The following is a 13,419-nucleotide window of genomic DNA, read 5'->3' on the forward strand; positions in this document are numbered from 1 at the left end:
CCCCACTTGAGCCACGCCGCAGGCCGCGGGCAGGCAAGTCTGGGAACCCCCGTTCCCAGAACGCCGACAGTAGCCCCCGGGCCCAAGGCGCGCCTGGACATGGCTGTGCCGAGAGGCGAGAGGGCAAGGGCGAAGCGCCACGGGCCCTAACAGCCTGCGGCCTTGGGCGCCGCGTGGCGGTTGATTGGACGCAAGTGCTTCAGCAACCGCGCAGGTCGATAAGGAGCGGCATCTGCTCAGACCTTGCCCTTGCTTTCTCCGGTTGCTGCTCAGATCCCCTTTCTTGTGCCTCCCCTTTCTTCCTCCGAACTTCCAGATCTACTCCGGTTGTGCGACCTAGGAAGCCATGGCGCCTCGCCCGCCTCCGGCCGAAGCTTGGTATTCTCCTTCTCTGGACCCACCGAATGTGTCCAAGGCCAGCTTTGCCCGGCTGTGCCGGATGGCGGCGGCGCAGGGCGTCGACGGGACGGAGGTGTTCAAGGTCGGCTCCGCCACCCCTGAAGGTCGAGGGAGCACCTTCTACCCTCTCTTTGTAAGCGCCATTGCAGCGGGCTTGGTGCCTCCCTTCTCCGAGTTCTTCTTCTCTGTCCTCCGCCATTACAACTTGCAGGCTTTGCATCTCCACCCCAACTCTGTCCTTCTCCTGGCGATCTTCGCTTACTACTGCGAGGCCCACGTAGGAGTGCAGCCCTCGGTGGCCTTGCTGTGCCACTACTTCTACCTCCGGACCTCTGGCATTTCTCCTGCCGCGTGCGCGAGCTTCGTTGCGCACGGCAGCACCAATGCCATCTCAAGTCCCGGGAAGAGGGCTGATGGCTTCCAGAACAAGTGGGTCTTGGTAGATGCCGGACGCATCCACCCTCGGCTGATCTTGCCCACGGAGCAGCCCGTGAGCACCGGCGACTGGTGCCGGGAGGAGCTCGCGGATCCCCGCGCGAAGCTGGTGTTGGAGAAGATGGACGCGGACTTGAGGCCAGCCTGCATGACGGCGGCGAAGTTGACCGATGTGTCGCTGCTGAAGGAGTTCCTGGAGCACCAGCTGGCTCCACTCCGGCAGTACTCTCCTCCAATGTGGAGGCCTCATCTGAGCCCCGAGGCTGTGGATGAAGAGGATGTGAACACGGTTCTTCAATCTCTGGTCGGGGGCACGGTGGCAACATTGGAGGGCGCTCCCAAGCCCTTGTTCCTTCGCGACGACTGGAAGCGGGTGGTGAAGTCCATGCCCGTTTTCAATGGGGACGGGCTCGTGCCCGTGGCGTCTTCTGGAGGACCGGTGGACGTGCCCTCCGGCGACTCCAGCGAGGAGGACGAAGAGGAGCGGGGAGAGGGGCCCGATTCCGGGGCGACCGATGGAGAGTCGAGGGCTCCCCTCCCTCGGCGCTCGCCCCTACCCTCCGCCTTTCGCCGAGCGATGATGATGATGATGCGCTGGGTGGCGGGAGCTCGCCCTCGATCCCGAAGAAGGACAGGACCGGGCTGATCCCCCGCGGGTCTGCCCCTGCCTCGAGGCAGTCCGCAGACGCGCCTTCTGCTTCCAAGGTCGACCCTTCCAGCCGGCTGTCAGGCTTCAAGTTGGGCCGAAAGCTGCCCGAGCTCACCGGCGATGACCCGTAAGCGCTTGATCCTTGTTCTTTCGTTTCCCGCTCCGCTGACGAGGCTTGATGATTGCTTTCCTTGAGTAGGCTGGCGCCCGTGGCGAAGAAGCCGAAGCGGGCTCCTGAGGCTCCATCCGCGGCAGCGCCTCCGCCTGCGGAGGGGGGGTGACCGCGGTGCGCGGGCTTCTCCTGCCCGGTCGCCCTCAGGAGGTCTGGCCATGCTGGCGGGGGCGAGCTCAGCCCCCATGGCCCAAGCAACTCCTGAAGTGCCCTCGTCTGGCGCCACTGCTACGGCTCCGGAGACGCAGCTAACCCCGCCTCGGGATACGGCGGCCTCGCCGCCACTACCTTCTCCTCCCGTTCCATTGACCGTTGCTTCCTCAGCTCCTCCTGTTGTCTTGGAGCACACGGATGTTCCTCCGCCTTCTTCTTCCATCCTGGAGCACGCCGTTGCTGAGCTGGACCGGCTGCGGCAAGATCTTCTCGGCGCCGACCCTCACCTGGTGGCCAGGCGCCTGGAACTGGCTTCGGGGTGGATTCGCTCTGATGCTTCAATTCGGGCGGCGTTGGTTCAGGCCTCGACGGCCTGTGACGAGGAGAGGCGGGCCGTCCTCGAGGCGAAGGCTGCTCGGGACTCAGCCCTGGGGGCAGTGGTCGGAGTCCGCGATCGTTGCAAGGCGCTGGAGGATGAGCTGGACGCCAAGGCCCGGGTCCTCGCCGAGGATCGCGTGGCCTTCGCGGACATGGAGAAAGACGCCTGCGCTTCGCTGAAGATGCTTTACGAGAGCGGTCTGGACAGCCCGCTAGCCAGTGACGGGGACGGCCCCGCCAAGCTTCTTCCCTTCCTGGTTAAGGCTCTTGGGGATGTCGCCCTTGGCATCGGCCCCGCGGCCGAGGCCGAGGCGCACGTCCTGTCTTCTGCTGCGTTGACGCGGGTCTTCGCCCACATCTACCTTCGCGATCCCAACGCCGACCTCGATGGCCTGCTGGAACCGGTGAGCGGCGAGGGTGCCGCCACCGCTGTTGAAGCCGTGAAGGGGCGCGCGGAGGCGCTGCTGGGGAGGTTCCAGGCCTTCAGCACCAAGCCAAAGCAAGGCGCTGTTGACCCTGCCACTCCACGAGGCGAAGCCACCACCGACAAGTGACTCCGTTCCATCCCTGCTCTTCCTTTAGTTCCTGCACATGCATCATGCCTCGGGGAGGCGTTTAAACTTGCTTTTGGTATTGAGACAACAGTATGGACTGTAATATTTGCTTTTAAGTTCCTTGAATTTTATGCTTTTCTTCCCTACTTGCTTGTGTTCTACGCCGGCAGAGCCCGGCCCCGCGCATGCCTCACCCAGCATTAGCCCCGACCGGAAACCAGGACGGGAACAAAGGAGTGAGGGGCCACGTGACAAGTTAGGCTCCTGAGTCGCGATGCTCAGGAGTCCCCCTTGGTGCGCGAACAACAAGTAGGGAAGCGTGATGTAGGTGTATCTTCCGTTCTACGTCGGCAGAGCCCGACTCCGCGCGTACCTCACCTAGCATAGCCTTTCGGAACTAAGGAGTGAGGGGCTACGGAGCCAGTTAGGCCCCTGAGTCGCGATGCTCAGGGGTCCCCCTTGACGCGCGAACAGCTGGCGATGAGGCGAAATGCAAGAGGGGCTACCGTTCTACGTCTGCAGAGCCCGACCCCGCGCGTACCTCACCTAGCATAGCCTTTCGGAACTAAGGAGTGAGGGGCTACGGGACCAGTTAGGTCCCTGAGTCGCGATGCTCAAGGGTCCCCCTTGACGCGCAAACGGCCTTCGTACCTTGGCTCCGCTCGGGGAGAGACGCGCGACGAACCAGGCCCGAGGGGCCTGGCTGGGCGGCGTACGTCTGGGCATGACCCAGTCGTAGCCCCCGTGCCTAGCCCCCTCGCGCGGCACTCCCGAGGGGAGGCGTTGCGATGAGGACAGCCACTGAGCTCTGGGCTCCCTGAGGTTAATGCGGCCCGGAGGCCACCCTCAGTTGTTTATCACCAGCGCGGAGCATAGCACTTCCGTATGTGTACGGGCATAGCCGCTCCTCGGCAGTGTCGTCAGCCAGCACGGAGCATGGTGCTTCCACTGGTACGTGGGAGGGGGCTCCCCTTCGGGAGGAGCCCCCGGGGCGTATACAGCCCCGCCCTGACACGTGGCTGGCACGGTAGAGCTAGGTGAGGTGTATCTGGGCACCCGTGAGCTAGCGCGGGACTCATGAGGCCCTACCTCTGGGCGGGTTGCGCCCGGCACTGGGCCATATCTTGAGATGTGTTCCTGCAGAATTTGGTTAGATGCCGGTACTCTATGTCCTCGGGTCCCGGCCCTCGAGCTTGTCTCAGCCGTTGCTGGTATGCCAGGTCGCAATGCCGTGGACAAGGCCAGAGGGTGAGGGCTGGAGAGCCAGTAAGAGCCCTGAGTCGCGATGCTCAGGCACCCCCCTTTAACATGCAAGTAGTCGACATGGAGAAGAAGGGTTGCCGCGAACGGGCATCAAGTAATCATGCGTGATAGGCGAATGCATAGTTGGAAATAAACGCGAGGGAGATACATGCCGCTGGGCCTAGCCCCAGCAGCTTGGGGATGATGCAGCCCGAGGGGCGCCCCCAACAAAGCAAACTAATCGACCGAAAGGTTAAAGCAGATACATGCCGCAGGGACGGACCCACGCGGCCTGGGAGTGATGCAACCCTGGGAGGGCGCTCCCAGCTGGGAATGAGGCTTGGAAGATGTCACCTGAGGGTGTCGTCGGTGAAGTGGCATTGGTGCAGCAGACTTGGTGGGCTGTGGAAGCCGATCCTCACGAGCCCCCAGGCCCCGGGGCCTCGGGAGGCTCAGGAGGCACTGGTGACTCCTCGCGAGCTGTCTCCATCTTCGCCAGCACCACTGAGCGCCTGTCTTCTTGAGCCTCCATGATGCCCCTCGCGAGGCGCTGGTACGCTGCACCCACGCTCGGCAGGCCGTGAGGCATGCGAACATAGCTGTGGGGTGGACCTCCGCAGCGCCCCACTCGCGAGGGCCAGAGGCGCTCCGTTGTGGCGATCTGATTGAGCCCTGGTACGCCGACACAGACGCGCAACCCACCATCCTTGCCTGGATGTGGGGCCACAGCTGGTAGACGACGGCAACCTCTCATGATCCTTGACTCCCATAGCTCTTGAATGGCCTTGCTAACAAACTCCCACTGGTCCGGCCTTCCTTGCTTGGCTCCTTCTTGAGGGAAACGTGCTTCAAAGCACGCCTCCACATGGTGCCCAAGCACCTCCCTCGTGACCCTGGCTAGGTCGGTGGCCCTCCAAGTGAGAGCCCCCGAGCCCTGCCTGAGGAGGGCGCCGGGCGCGCTTTCCTATGCGATGGAAGGAGGGTCCTCCCAGGAAGACACGGGCCTTGAGGGGCCTGCCTCCCGAGGGGCTGAGCCTGGTGACATCTTCTTCTTCTTGGGGGTGGTCTCAGGAAGCCTCCTGCTTCCGTGATCTGGGTCTTCTAGCGACGCGGCCTGAAAGGCTCGCTCCAGGGAACACACTGCATCTCTCTCTTCACAGGGCACCATGATGACGCCGCCACTTCCGGGCATCTTGAGGACGTTGTAGCCGTGGTGAGTCACGGCCATGAACTTGGCCAGCGCTGGGTACCCAAGGATGGCGTTGTACGGCAGGCGGATGTGGGCGACGTCGAAGCCGATGAGCTCGGTGCGGTAGTTGCTGCGGGCCCCGAAGGTGACAGGGAGGCGGACCAGCCCGATCGGGACTGTGGAACCGTCGGTGATTCCGGAGAAAGGCTTGGTTGGCTGAAGCTAATCATAGGGCACTTGGAGATTGTTGAAGGTTTCCACGGACAGGACGTTGAGCCCTTCCCCTCCGTTGATGAGGGTCTTGGTGACCAGCACGTTGCTGATTCTGGGGAGCAAAGCATCGGGAGGACTCCGGCTGTGGCCGAGCACTTGAGCTGGTCTGCTGAGCTGAACATGATGGCGCACGCCGACCACTTGAGGGGGTGCGTTGCTTCGAGCTTGGGGAGAGCTGCGTTCACCTCGCGGGCAAACTGCTTGAAGACACGTTGGGAGGCTGGGGCTTGAGCTCCACCCAGGATGCAGGCGATTGCGCGCGGCTCTTGGAAGCCCCCAGCCCCCTCGTCTTGGTGGCGTTCTTCGTTCCTTCTTGGTGGAGGCGGCAGAGGAGGTAAGCCTGCGTTGCCATGAGGGCGATCCTCACGAGGCTGGTCCCTCCAGTCCCCCTCGCGAGGCAGGTCCCACCAGCGATCCTCGCGAGGTTGGTCGCGCCACCCCTGGCGCGGGCCGCGGTCTTCCCAGCGTCCTGGGTTTCTTCCTCCTCCTCGGTCGTAGCCCCGGTCAGCACGGTCAGGGCGGCGGCCGATCCTTCCTTCTCGCACGGCACGGAGCTCTTGACATTCCTTGGTGTTGTGGGTGTGGAGGTCGTGGTACACGCAGTATCGGCTGCCTCTGGAGGAGTCGGGCAGATCCTTGCCGCGCTTGGTGTCTGGTTCGGCTGCGAGTACGGCAGCCCCCTTGCGCTTCACGTCCTTGGCCTTGAGCTTCTTCTCTTCTGGGTCTGCGGCAGGCAGCTCGAGGAGGGAGAGACGTCCCTCCTCAGCCCTGGCGCACTTGTTCGCCAAGCTGAACAGCTCCAGGGAGGTGCAGAGGTCTTCATGCATCGCCAGCTCCTCCTTCATCCTGACGTCGCGCATGCCATCGGAGAAGGCCGAGATGATGGCCTCCTCGGACACCTTGGGGATCTTGAGGTGCGCGCTGTTGAAGCGCTGGATGTACTTTTGCAGGGTCTCTCCGGGTTGTTGTTTGATGCGGCTCATGTCGCTCACGGCGGGTGGCCGGTCGCGAGTACCTTGGAAGTTGGCGATGAAGCGGGTGCGCATCTGGTCCCAGGAGGAGATCGTGCCTGGAGCCAGGTTCAGGAGCCAGGTGCGGGCTCCTTCCTTCAGCGCCATGGGGAACCAGTTTGCCATGACCTTCTCGTCCCTGTTGGCAGCCTTGATGCCTAGCTCGTAGAGCTGGAGGAACTCTGCGGGATCAGTCGTGCCGTCGTAGCGAGGGGGCAGGTCCGGCTTGAACTTGCCGGGCCACGCGACGCTGCGCAGCTCGGTGGTGTAGGCGCGGCAGCCCGCGGTGGCCACGAAAGGCTTCGGTTGGTGGAGAGCTTGGCCTTGAGGGTCCCCACGCGCTGCAGTTAGGAGCAGAGCGGGGTCTTGGCATGCCGGAGCTGGAGCTGGGAGCGCCCGGGCAACTTGCGGGCGAGGGACTTCTTGGCAGCTCCGTTCTTGCTGCGCTGGCACCTAGCGGGGCAGGTTCTGCCCAGGAGCCACGCGCCTTGGAGCCACGGCGTCTTCTTGGAGGGGAGGCGGCTGGCACGCCCCCGGAGCTTCATTGCCCGCGCGGGGCAGAGTGCGGCGCAGCGGAGCGGACGGTGCAGGAGAGCCCCCTGCGGCGCGGACGAGCTCGGCGACGCGGTCGAGCCACTCCTCGTAGACGTCGTCGACGGGGCGGTAGCGCAGGAGCTCGTTTGCCGCGATGAGCGCAGCTCGAGCCTCCAAGGGTGCGCGGTGCGCGCGGGACGAAGAGCCAGCTGGTGCGAGCGACGGAGTAGCGGTGCGGCCGTCTTGCCGCACGGACGGGTGCTGAGACGATGCTTGCTGCTCGCCCCCCGCCGGGCCGGTGGCGGCGTTGACGGCGGGCGACGGGGAACGACGAGGACGCCCACCGACGGGGGCCGTCTGGGCGACGCGAGAAGCGATGGCGGCCCGGCGCTCGGCACGGGGCCGACGAGCGTCAGACATGGATGCGACGGTCGGAGGAGAGCGGAGTGATGGGAGACGAATTCCGGCGCACCCTACCTGGCGCGCCAAATGTTGGATTTCATGGGTTCCGGCAGACCCTTAAGGTTCGAACACTGGGGTGCGTGCGGAGATTACGCCTTCAACCTCTCCGTCTCGCACGGATCTAAACTACCAAAAGAACTGCGCAAGAGACACAAGATTTATACTGGTTCGGGCCACCGATGTGGTGTAATGCCCTACTCCAGTGTGTGGTTGGTGGATTGCCTCTTGGGGCTGGAGATGATGAACAATACAAGGAAGAACAGCCTCGCGAGGGCCTGTTCTTAGCTGGGGCGATGAACTGCTGGAAGGAGTTCAGTCACTTCTCTCTCTCTCTCTTTTGCGGATCGTTCAGAACCGATCGAACGAACCGAACCAATCGTCGAACCCCTTGCTATGTGGGTGGCTAGTCCTATTTATAGAGGCCCTGGTCCTCTTCCCAAATATTGAGCGGGAAGGGAGCCAACAATGGCGGGCTAATTTGAAGGGGGACAGCGAGTACACTTATCCTGACTAAAGTTGGTCTTCGCCTGCCAAAGGCTCTGGAGATGACGCCGCACTGGGCTCCATCGTGACCTCCGTCTCGTAGTCCGCCTGGTCTTGGTCTCGTTGCACCGAAGTGGTAACCTTTGCCTGATGCCTCGGTACTCTGCGGCTGCACTTGTCCCCTTTGCACCAAAGAGGAAAGAAGGACACTGTGCGTGCTGGCGCCCGCCTGGCATCCTGAGTCGTCATGGCTTACGTCATGGGCACCTCGCGAGGTACCCCGCCTTGAACTCTCCGCATCCTCGCGAGCCAGCCTGATGAGGCTGCACCTGAGGATGAGCCGTGTCGTCCGCCTCGCGAGGCTTGGCCCCTCGCGAGGGTCTTGAGTCTTGTGTTGATGAAGGTGGGTCGCGCTGGGCCCCCACTCGAGCCACGCCGCAGGCCGCAGGCAGGCAAGTCTGGGGACCCCCGTTCCCAGAACGCCGACACCGACCCCATCCAGATCAGCGGCGGCGACGACTGGACGCCGCAGCCCTACTCCGAGCTTGGCGGGAGCTTGGCGGCACGTAGCTGTCATCGCTCGTCTCTAGAGATTCCAAGGGCTCGGGAGAGTCGCTGGACCAGCACGAGTCACCGCTGCTGCTGGAGGAGCTGCAGGCAAGACCAGTGGAGAGCCCCGCGCCCGCTGCAACGTCGTCCTGGTGACCTCCTTCAGGGCAGCACTCCAGGCGGCAGCCTTCCTCGTCGAAGACTTTGAAGAACAACACAGAGGCGCTGTGGTACTCGAAGTGGATCGCGAGGGCGCCCTTTGCACGGCAGACCCGGGAAATCTCACCCCGGCCTCGGGTCAGGAAGATCTTCCCGGAGGCGACGGTTGCAATCTCCGCTCCGGTTGCAGGGGCGTTGCAGTCAGCATGCTGGAGCCAGAGTTTGCAAACACCCCTTGGCGGCACCTCGGCGGCGAAGAACGGTGGGAGGCGTATCCAGGTGCTTGGTGGCATCGCCGCCCACAGCACGAACTCACGCGATGAGTCCACGGCATGGACCCCTGGGGCGACGGCGTGTGTCCCCGTGGCGCGGCGACCACGGCCGCGGCGCGGGCGGTGCTGCTCGTCGCTCCGCCCTCCTGACCCCTCGACTCGGGCGTACAAGGGTAGCGGATACCCTGGAGGAGGTCGCTCGCACCAGGGCCTCGTCACCACCTGCATCGTCGTTTTGCCGCAACGGTGAACCGACCTCTTCTTCTGCAGAAGCAGCTCTGGATCATCGCTGGGGGCCTTTCCTTTCTCTTCGGCGGAGAACCTTCGGATTGGCACCATTGCTGCAAGCGGTGGAAAAAGGAGGGAGAAGCGAATGAACCAAGAAGAGATGGGCGACGGGGGCTCCGCCCCCCTCCCCATTTATAGCGGAAGAAGGCCAAACGGCGCCTCCCACGATCATAGGTAATGATTGTTTTCCTTACATGTCGCAGGGACTTGTCAAGTCGGGCAGTTGCCGAGGCAGCATGGGGAAGCGGAGACGCCCACGACCAATCATCCGCCACACGTCAACCGAGGCCGCATGCTTTTGGGGCCCGCGGCGCTCCATGCTTGATCCTTTGGCTTCGCCTCAAAGCCAAGCCCGAGCGCGCCTTGGGCCCGGGGGCTACTGTCGGCGTTCTGGGAATGGGGGTCCCCAGACTTGCCTGCCTGCGGCCCATGGCGTGGCTGTGCTGGCAGGTCTATACGGCCCATCATCATCAACAAGGCATTCAAGACCCTCGTGAGGGGCCAAGCCTCGCGAGGCGGACGACGCAAGACCTCCTCAAGGGCGACCTCGCCAGGCTGCCTCGCGAGGAGCGAAGATATCAAGGCGGGGCAAACCTCGCGAGGCTCTCGTGACGTGAGCCATGACGATCGACACCATGCGGGCGCCAGCGCGTGCAGTGTCCTTGTTTCCTCTTTGGTGCTAAGGGGGCAAGTGCAGGCGCGGAGTACCGAGGCATCAGGCAAATGTTTCCTTATCGGTGCAATGAGACCAAGACCAGAAGGACGGCAGGATGGAGGTAACCATGGAGCCCAGGACGGCATCACCACCAGAACCTTTGGCAGGCGAAGACCACCTTTTGTCAGGATAGCTTGTACTAGTTGTCCCCTTTCAAATTGGCTGCCGTTGTTCGCTCCCTTCCCACTCAATATTTGGGGAGAGGACCAGGGCCTATATAAGTAGAACTAGCCACCACCCCGGAGGACAACTAATTCGGGGGACGACTCATTCGGAGGCATCTCACCGAACCCTTAGCACACCAAGCACAAGAACACCTCAACCTCAGGAGGCTGTTCTTCCCCTTGTAATGTTCTTTATCAGCCCAAGAGGCAATCCACCACCACCACACTAGAGTAGGGTATTACACCACAACGGTGGCCCGAACCAGTATAAACCTTGTGTCTTTGTGTTGCGAGTGCGTCGAGTTCGTCCGCGAGACCTTAGCGAGCTAGGGCGTCGATCGGCAGGAGGGAAAGAACTTCGCGCGCACCCCAAAGTTCGAACCTTAAGGGCCTGCCGGAACCCGTGATCTGACAGTGCCGTCGTAGCGAGGAGGCAGATCCGGCTTGAACTTGGGATTCAGCATCTTGGTGCAAGGGCACCGTCTTGATGCGGAGGCAGCGGAGGCGGCGGAGGCGCTCCGTGAGCTACATCGCCCGCGGCTGGAGGTGGGCGAGGCAGCGAGAGGGATGGTGCAGGAGAGCCTGTAGCGATGCTGACGAGCTCGGCGATGCAGTCCAACCAGTCCTCATAGAGGTCGTTGATCGGGCGGTAACGCATGAGCTCGCGTGCCATGAGCAACACAGCATGCGCGTCCGTGGGTGCGCGGCGAGCGTGAGACGATGACTCGGCCGGAGTCAGCGATGGGGTGGTGGTGCGGCCGTCCCGCCGCAGGGAGGGGTGCAGTGAGGATGCTTGTTGCTTGTTTGCCGCCGGGCCGGTAGCGGCGTTGGCAACAGGAGATGGAGAATGATGGGGAGGCCCGCCGATAGGGGCTGTCTGAGCGACACGGGGTGAGGGCGGCCCGGCGCTCGGCATACGTCCGACATGGATGCGGTGGAGCGGTGGAACGTGGATCAACGGAAGGAAAGCTTCAGCACACCCCTACCCGGTGCGCCACATGTCGGATTTCAGGTTCTAGCAAAACCCTTGAGGTTCGAACAGTGGGGTGCGCACGAAGATCTCTCCTCCCCCAAGCTCTCACCCTCACCGCAATCTCAAGGCTCAGCTCATCGAACTCCCAGAACAAAGGGACACAAGATTTATACTGGTTCGGGCCACCGATGTGGTGTAATACCCTACTTCAGTGTGGTGTGGTGGATTGCCTCTGGGGCTGAGGAGAACAATTACAAGGGAAGAACAGCCTCCTGAGGAGAGGTGCTCTTGTGCTTGGTGAGTTTGTGTGGTGGTCTTGGTGGAATGGATCCGGTCCAAGTTGAGATCCCCCCCTACGATGGTGGAGGCCAGTCCTATATATAGAGGCCCGGGTCCTCTTCCCAAATATTAGGCGGGAAGGGATCCCACGAGGGCCAATTTGAAGGGGGAAAACTAGTACAAGCTGTCCTGACAAAGGATGGTCTTCGCCTACCAAAGGCTCTGGTGATGACGCCGTCTTGGGCTCCACGGTGACCTCCGTCCTGGTGGTCTTGGTCTTGTTGCACCGATATGGAAACCTTTGCTTGATTCCTCGGGACTCCGTGCCTGTGCTTGCCGCTTTAGCACCAAAGAGGAAACGAGGACACTGCGCGCGTTGGCGCCCGCCTGGCCCTGGTCGTCATGGCTTGCTTCACAGGAACCTCGCGAGGCGCCCCTTGCCTTGATCTCTCCGCCCCTCATGAGCCAGCCTGGTGAGGCCACCCCCAAGGAGGTCTTGTGTCGTCCTCCTTGCGGGGCTTGGCCCCCCGCGAGGGTCTTGAGTGTTTTGCCGGTGAAGATGGGCTGTACAGGGCCGCTGGTGGAGCCACACTGTGGGCCCCACGCAGGCAAGTCTGGGGACCCCCTTCCTAGGCGCCGACAATTATGGCATTTCCATAGCCATTCCGAGATATATTGCCATGCAACTTTCCACTGTTTCGTTTATTATGACACGCTCCATCATTGTCATATTGCCTTGCATGATCATGTAGTTGACACCGTATTTGTGGCAAGACCACCATTCATTTCATACATGTCACTCTTGATTATCCTGGTACACCGCCGAAGGCATTCATATAGAGTCATATTTTGTTCTAGTATCGAGTTGTAATTTTTGATTTGTAAATAAATAGAAGTGTGATGATCATCATTATTAGTGCATTGTCCCGTGAGGAAATAAAAAAAATAAAAAAAGAGAGAGAAAGGCCAAATAAAAAAATAGAAGGCCCAAAAAAATAAAAAATAAAGAAAAAAGGGAAAATGAGAGAAAAAGAGAGAAGGGGCAATGTTACTATCCTTTTTCCACACTTGTGCTTCGAAGTAGCACCATGATCTTCATGATATAGAGTCTCTTATTTTGTCACTTTCATACACTAGTGGGAATTTTCATTATAGAACTTGGCTTGTATATTCCAATAATGGGCTTCCTCAAAATGCCCTAGGTCTTCGTGAGCAAGCAAGTTGGATGCACACCCACTTAGTTTCTTTTGTTGACCTTTCATACATTTATAGCTCTAGTCCATCCGTTACATGGCAATCCCTACTCCTCGCATTGACATTAATTGATGGGCATCTCCATAGCCTATTGATTAGCCGCGTCAATGTGAGACTTTCTCCTTTTTTGTCTTCTCCACACAACCTCCATCATCATATTCTGTTCCACCTATAGTGCTATGTCCATGGCTCGCGCTCATGTATTGCGTGAAAGTTGAAAAAGTTTGAGAATACTGAAGTATGAAACAATTGCTTGGCTTGTCATTGGGGTTGTGCATGATAGGAGCATTTTGTGTGACAAAAATGAAGCATGGCCAAACTATATGATTTTGTAGGGATGAGCTTTCTTTGGCTATGTTATTTTGAGAAGACATAATTGCTTGGTTAGTATGCTTGAAGTATTATTATTTTTATGCCAATATTAAACTTTTGTCTTGAATCTTGCGGATCTGAATATTCATGCCACAATAAAGAAAATTACATTGATAATTATGCTAGGTTGCATTCCACATCAAAAATTCTGTTTTTATCATTTACCTACTCGAGGACGAGCAGGAATTAAGCTTGGGGATGCTTGATACGTCTCCAACGTATCTATAATTTTTGATTGTTCCATACTATTGTATTCTCCATCTAGGATGTTTTATATGCATTTATATGGTATTTTATATGATTTTTGGGACTAACCTATTAACCTAGAGCCCAGTGCCAGTTTCTGTTGTTTCCTTGTTTTTGAGTTCTACAGATACCAAACGGAGTCCAATTGACGCGCCAATTTTTGATGATTTTTATGGACCAAAAGAAGCCCCCGGAGTAAAAGAGTTGGGCTAGAA

The sequence above is a fragment of the Triticum dicoccoides genome, chromosome 4A, assembly GCF_002162155.2.
Source record: "Triticum dicoccoides isolate Atlit2015 ecotype Zavitan chromosome 4A, WEW_v2.0, whole genome shotgun sequence".
Lineage (NCBI taxonomy): Eukaryota > Viridiplantae > Streptophyta > Magnoliopsida > Poales > Poaceae > Triticum > Triticum dicoccoides.